We start from the raw sequence: 7,711 nt of genomic DNA, 5'->3' as shown, positions 1-7,711 counted from the left end.
ATTTCTGAACATCAAAATTAATGAATCCCCCTAATTAACTCTTAAAAATATATTTAAAAAGAAACCCTAAAACTATTTTTTCAAAATAAATGATGATTTTGCCCTTCTGATAGCCACGAAAGAATACACACGCCGCGGCCCTGGTATTTAAGCGCCCGGCCCGCCTCTCTGAATTTGCAAAAACATGGTCTCTGACTCCAACAAGCACCGCGACCCTTAACCCATGTGCCGCGGCCCTTCACCCATGCGTCGCAGCCCTTGAAAACTCTAGAAAATGGCTCTCTTTGTTTTTCCCTTGTGCTACAGCTCTTCATTTAAGCGCCGCAGCCATTCACATTGACCCTAAAACTTATTTCCAAAGCTCCAAAATGAACAAGTCTCTCTGCATATGAATCCTCAACTATCTTCTTGTCAACTTTTAGCATAAATCTCCCAATTGCTATGATTTTTCGTTCATTTCCTCAACTCCGTGTTTCCTTATTCTATTTCCTGCAAACATACCAAAACAAGCGTAATATTGCATAACATTCCACCAAATTGACTCAAACTTACCCTAAACACAGGTTAAGAACTATGCTAAAAACTGACTCATCACTTCGGGCTTGTCGTGTCGTGCCGTGCTCAGGCCCATGTCGTGTCATGCCAATTTTCAATTCGTGTCGTGCCTGGCCCAAGCACATATTTTTTCGTGTCGTGTCATGTCGTGCTCGTACCTCCCGGGCTTGTGCCGATTTCGTGTCATGCTAGAAAGCCCGACTCGTATTTACAGCTCTAGAAATAAGAGCCCAATGGCTTTCATACTTTAATTTCATTTAATATTTAACATGGTTTGGAGTAAGATTTGTAAAAAATAGATCAAATGACATCCAACATAAGCCGACTAATTTATTCCTCATTCCTATGATAATAATACTTCATATGAGATATTTTCTAAATATTATATTGAAAAATAGCATTATTTTGATAATTCTATGCTGAATAAACTTCCCAACACACTCGATATACTATCACAAAAACTGTTTTACAAAGAATTATCGAAAAGATAATATTTTGCAAAATGACATAAAACATGTCTATTTTCACTAGTTACTCTTATTTTTTCTCTATGTCACTTTCCAAGGATGGTAATCATGTATGCCTAGCAAGGAAGTTGAGAATCAGCTGGTTGACCTCCTCAGGAGACTGCTCTTGATCAAAATGAGTACCTTCGGGCAAGAACACAATAACCAATTTGGGGACAAACTCATTAACCTTTCCACTATTTATGAACTCTTTAATCCCTGGGAATTTGAACGCATAATCTTTACTTCCCATTATGAGAAGTGCTGGTTGTTTAACTATAGGATCTGTTATGTTAAACGCTTCCCCAAAAGATCTGTCATAATCACAAAACCAAAAAAAAAATCATTACAAGACCACATTATCAAAACATGACTGCGTGTATTCTTCGAGTCACTTCTAGGTAACTACATAATACTTGTTATAGTTTCTAGGTTCCAAATATTATAGGAATAGACGGAAAGTTTTACCTATATGGAAATTGCAAGGAGGTTTGAAATCCAGACTTCTCATATAGAGCTCCATAGTTTGTGAGATCTTCCTCAGTGAACCAAGGTGGAAAAGGAGTGGATTGGTAAACCAAGTCCATGATCTCCTGGTCTTCTGATGAAGTCGGTGGGATTTCACTCCTCAAGAAGAGGATGTAAACTTTTTGGACGACAATTTTGGCATCAAAGCGGCCAAAATCCGCGTCCACTCTCCCAGGTTCCTACAAAATGGCACATTATTTTAGATGGCAAATTATGCAAGAAAGCTAGTAATAAAGGTATGCATGAATAGAGCCATTACCCTTCATCTTGAGATGTAGACACCATTGTCCAAAGTCTTATGGAATTGATGAAAACTTGGGGGAAAATAAGGCACTCCCAATGTTACAATGCCCATTATCCTCTCTGGGTGTAGAAGCCCTAAAAAGTAAGCTAGTCTTCCCCCAAAATCTTTCCCCACCAAAAATACGTATATATGAAATTTGTAACAAGAATATAATAAGAACATTTATCTCTTTTTTTTTTTTTTAAATTAGGATTTTTGTCTAATCCTACAATATTAGGGAACCAATAAATAATTACAATTATTATGTAGGTGTCTAGAAAGAACTCCAACCTAAGACTTTGTGGGAGTAAACTACATACATGACCATTTACGATATCTTTATCGGACAATTTTTTAACTTATAGTGTTAAACCTGAGACTTTTTCAGGTTTAAAAAGTCAAAAAGAGGAGGAGAAAAAAATTAATTAATTTAAATTATATATTTAGATTTTTTCCACTTTTCTTCTCCCTCCCGACCCTCTCTTCTTTCTTCATCTACTTTTTCTTTTCTTCCTTGCTTTCCTCTCGGCAAGCCACGGCAAGGGCACCAGACCCAACCATCGCCACCCACCATTTCCGACACACGTCGGTTATGCAGCTTCCCCGACGGCGAAGATAGAAACCCCAAAGTTTGGTGACCATTAGAGCAAGGACGCGCTTGTACGACCACTCCGAATTTTTGCCGTCGAAACTTTGAGGTGACTTTCCGGCGAACTCTGACCACCATTCGGGGAGTGGGTGGCACCATTGAAATCAGCGTCCCGAGAGGGACGTCGCCCACTAAGTTATTCCAGTAAACTCGCCATTTTTCTCCGGTGAGATTTTGGGTATCTTCGCCTCTTTGGAAGCATTTTTCGGCGACACTGGAGGTCATTTGGGCGAAGGATTTGTACTTTCATGATAAACTCATCAAGAGGATCGCTTTGATATATGCCATGCATATATTCGTTGACGTTTTCGGTACACTGCTCACTGCCGCCACCAACCGCTTTTGTGCACCGCTTGGGTGAGGTTCCGGAACTTGAAATTTTAAATATGGTCATATTATATGTCATTGGACATTATTTTGAATAATGAATGCAATGATGATAATTTTTTGCTCAATTGGTGCACATAGGAAAAACATGATATTAAATAGGACTAAATCACCCTAGGATCATCGTTAAGCTTAAAAGTGTCGCTTTGGGCTTGGATTGAAAATTCTAAGGAGGTAGGGTCTCAACTTGACTATTGGACTTATTTTACTCGTATTGAATTGAATTAAACATATTCAATTTTGATATTTATAAAATGTTTGAAAATTTGAAAACTGAACCTGCATGTTTTTTGATCTGTTCTGAGGGCACTGAGTGCCAAATATATTTTTGTTCACTTATTTATGTAGGTTATGATTTTGGATTTGATTCAAATGCAGCTGTTATGCTGCCCAATTTTCTAAAATATAAAGGGAATATGTTTCTTTCTTTTCATGTTTACCTGCATTTGGTTATACCGATGAGAGCCATAGTGATCATGATTTGTGCATGTTGTTGTTTCACGACCTAGTCTCTGTGTCATCATAGGTAGATCAGGTGTCCACTCACCTGTAGGTGTAAATACCTAGCATCTGTATACAGGAAGTGTTATGAGCCTCCCCTTGTGGTGGTTATCAGGTCTAGCTACCCAATTTAGGATGTCAGTTTTTGTATGGTGGGTAACGGGAACTAGGGATCTAGTGGACGGTGTGATGTGCACTTGTAGCTATGCTCTTATGATTATTTGTGGTTTCTCTCTATTTGGGTTTATACATGATGATATACGTTTTTGTTTTCAAAGCTAACCATGCAGGGATTTTATTTAACTTTTGGGTCCTATGATATTAGTTGCTTTCCTACTAGGCTTTATAAGCTCATCCCCTATATCTCTCTCATTCCAGGAGCTTAGTGACGCGAATGTGGATAAGGTGAATTATTGATGAAGCCAATGTGTTTGGTGCCATAGTCCTATCTTTTGAACATTATATATGTATTTAATTTGGAACCTAATGGTCTGTATATCTAAATTAGCTATGTAATAGTTAGGAATGAGGAATGGTGGATGCTAAGTAATATTTTGGGTGCTTATGACTTATTAAATTTAACTGTTTGGTGATTACATAACTGTGGGAATATTATTATTCTATGTATAGTGATAAATGATCATGCTTTTATTACTAATATTTTTATACATAATTATAGGAGTTATTCCATTATTTTAACTTATAATTACAGTACTATTTAATATAAATTAAATGATCATTTATAAAGACTATTTTCCAACAAGGGTCAAAGTTTGACCTTTGACCACCCAAGTTATGGATATTACAAATCTGCCATGGCCTAGGGCTCGGGTCGTGACAAAAAAATGGTATCAGAGCACTGGGTTTAAATACCTCGGAGTGTGTCACCAAATAGATTAAATTTATTTTAAAATAAAGTATTTTGATCTATAAAGGCGTATGTATATAGATTGAATTCATTCCTCACTAACTAGTTAGCTTTGATTTACTGACCTAAGAAAATGCCTTCGAAGGGAAGGACAAAAAGGAGAAGGCTTGTTGTTGATGTCCCTGAGGATGAGGTTCCCTCTCCGCCAATTGCATTCCCTATGAACGCCATTCTTGAGGCTTTAAGAGGCATTCCTGCCCAACAGATGGATCCAGCTACCCGACAGAGCAATCACTTCTAGATCTTCCATCGGAAGTGTAGCATTTATAGTGATGCAAAATAAATATCATGCTATATTGTATGCCAAATTTGGCACAATTTTTAATATGTGCCAAATTTAGTATAATATTTACTGTGTACCAAATTTGGTACAACTTTCGACACACCATTAGAGCAATTATTTTGTAAATTAAGCTATATTTTAACAATGTATCACCAATTTGACAATGCATTTGAGACACTCAATGAAACTAAGTACCTTAGGAATAGCAAGAGCATCAATGATCCCAATAATGTCATTAACGAAATCAGAAAGGGTGGCCTTCTCGGGTTGGGCAGCTGGGTCAGATAGTCCATAGCCTTTGTAATCAGGTACAATGGCCCGGAACCCGGCTTTGGCAAGAGCTATCATCTGGTGTCACCATGAGTACCATATCTCCGGAAAGCCATGTAAGAAAACGACAACGTTTGGACCTTAAAAAAAGAAGAAAAAAATTTGACACTGTAGTTTGGTTAACAGTTAATATCAGTTCAAAAGGAAAAGAGTTAAAAAAAAATTGGAGTGTTAGCCATTCTCACCAGTTCCGATCTCAGCTACGTGAAGCTTTAATCCTTGTACTTCCACAAACTTGTGTTGGATTTGGTCCATTTACGAAGCTTGGATTGGAGAGAGAGAGAGAGTGAGTGAGTGAGTGATTGAGAAAGTTTGATTGTTTTTTACTTCTATTTCATCTTAAGGTAGGTTCTTTACTTTTTATATAAATAGCAATTGGGTCCCCCCAACTCTAAGAATATATATAGCTTAGGTCCCTTATATTTTTTATTTTGCTTGTAGACACCCTAATATTGTGAATTTGTTTGGAATGTTTAAAGTGAAAAAATATGTGGTAAGGACGGTGCAAAAACATTTGTATGAATAATTTAACATATGTGGAAATTCGTTGAAAAGGAATTAGGTTGTAACGCCCTACAACCTTAGAGCCGTTACTAAGTGAGTTTAAAATGTGCAACCAACTCGCTAATCGAGGTTTTAGGACAAAAGTGTAATTAAATCATAATCAGAGTCATAAACTTGAGAATAAACCTTTTATTGAAATCTTATAAAACATTTAACATCTGGGATCCCAAAAACATTGTTTAGAAATATTTACAACTCAAAATATAATTAAAGCTGACTAAACGACAAAATACAGGTTTTGTACAAAACATCTCCCAAAAACACCTCTGGTCATGACAGCCAAACAGACCGGACATGTACGCGCCGCTTGTCCCGCTCGCCATACTCAAGGTTGATCGACCCTCCTTTTTCCTTTACCTGCACCATAGAGCACCCGTGAGCTGAAGCCCAGCAAGAAAACTCTCACAAACAGATGTTAAACGCATATCAAACACTTAAGATAAAATCAAGCCAACACCAGGTCATACAAGTACGGCCATGCCGTCCCAAGCGCTTTACCAGGCCCTGGGTTCGCGGTCTAATCCGTAAGGATATCCCAGATATCCCTTGGGGTCTCACCCTGGCAACTCGCACTCCGCGTGCTAAACGCTGCTCCCGGCCCCTTGCCGTTCTCGGCCTTCGCCGTTCCCGGCCTTCGCCGTTCCCGGCCTTCGCTGTTCCCGACCATCGTTGTTCCATCATTAATACACACACATTATATGCTAAACAGATATTAAAACACACATAAATCCAGTAAAAGGGCCATGCCCCGCAACACAATCATATAGGGCCGAGCCCTGCAACACAATCACATAGGGCCGAGCCCTGCAACACAAGCTCTATGGGAACAGTAGTTTTCTTACCTGTGTCCCAAGCTTTCTAAGCACCGATATCCCGAGCATAGTTCCCTAGTCCGAGCCTCACCGAATCCCTAATCACAACGCATTAACAATATTCATCCTTCAAGTTCTAATCAATTAAATGGCTTTGAGTCATAATTCTAGTCTCCAGAATCTTGAATTCTATCAATCCGGGTGATATAATCCATCCCGAGCCCTAACAATTAGCTTCCCAAGTCAAATCCCACTAAAATCCATGCACCTTGAACTAGGGCCGCAGCCCACCCCACAAGCGCTGCGGCTAGCCTCAAAACAGAGGCTAGACACCTCCCTGGAAGCACACACGGGCCGCGACATGCTTGGCCAAGTGCCGCGGTGCACCTCGAACTCCATGGCCTCCCAAGGCCTCGCGTGCACACGGGCTGCGGCATGCCCCTCCTAGGGCCGCGGCCCTTGCCTCCAAACCCAAAAAAAAACCACCTTCCTTGCATTTCCTTCGAGCCAAACCCCACTTATCTCAACCAAAATCACCCCCACACCCATCAAGCAATCAAAACCAGTACTAGAATCCAAACCATGCATGTCTAAGTCCTAACACCCAATATCAATAGAATTCAACTGCAATCAACATAACTCAACATATTAGAAAGCTTACCTTATACAGAATTGAATCCCTAACTCAGTTCCCTAAGCTCCAAGCCTTAGATTTCTGGTTAGAGTCTCCCAAACTCAGCTCCAATTCCTTAGTTCTTGACTGGTTTTCCTCCAAAATACCACTATGCCTAAAAGTGTGGAAGAGAAAACAGAGTGAGGGGAGAGAGAGTGTGCAACGCCCTAAACTCCAGGGACTGTTACGGTGCACATTGCAAACAGTGCTAAACTCGTTAATCGAGTCATTTGGCCATAAACGTGTAACTAAGTATGATTAGCGGTTTAGGGATTAAAAACTTTGGTTAAGATATAACGTTTCATTAGAACGTTTACTATATACATTGGGATCCCAAAAATATAATTTAAAGGTTTATTATAACAAAATATTTACAACCAACCGATCTAAGCGGCAAAACAGGGTTTAACCCTAGTTCCTCTCCTTCAAACCTCGGCCGTGGCGGTCGAGCAGCTGCATATGTACACATCGTCATCTAAGCTCTCCAACTCAAGGATGGTCCAGCTTTCTTTTGCCTTTACCTGCACCACATAGCACCCGTGAGCCGAAGCCCAGCAAGAAAATTCAATATGCTCATGAACAGACATATCATGATATCAAATCATATCTGGCATGCCTAGCAAACATAGCTTTATTCAAGCATGTAAATAAATTCAAACAATGTTGGGGAATCGAGGATAAGAAATCCTGCCCTCCTAATTGGATGACTATC

General features: G+C 39.5%; 1 pseudogene; it reads right to left on the bottom strand.

Annotated features, from left to right (window-relative positions):
* Positions 1-1,128: 1,128 nt before the first annotated feature.
* On the bottom strand, positions 1,129-5,205 carry LOC133800020 (uncharacterized; annotated as a pseudogene).
* Positions 5,206-7,711: the final 2,506 nt, after the last annotated feature.

The sequence above is a fragment of the Humulus lupulus genome, chromosome 9 (assembly GCF_963169125.1).
Source record: "Humulus lupulus chromosome 9, drHumLupu1.1, whole genome shotgun sequence".
Taxonomy (NCBI): Eukaryota; Viridiplantae; Streptophyta; class Magnoliopsida; order Rosales; family Cannabaceae; genus Humulus; species Humulus lupulus.
Note: the sequence above shows the minus strand (reverse complement) of the source record. Positions and strands in the feature narration are given on the sequence as shown.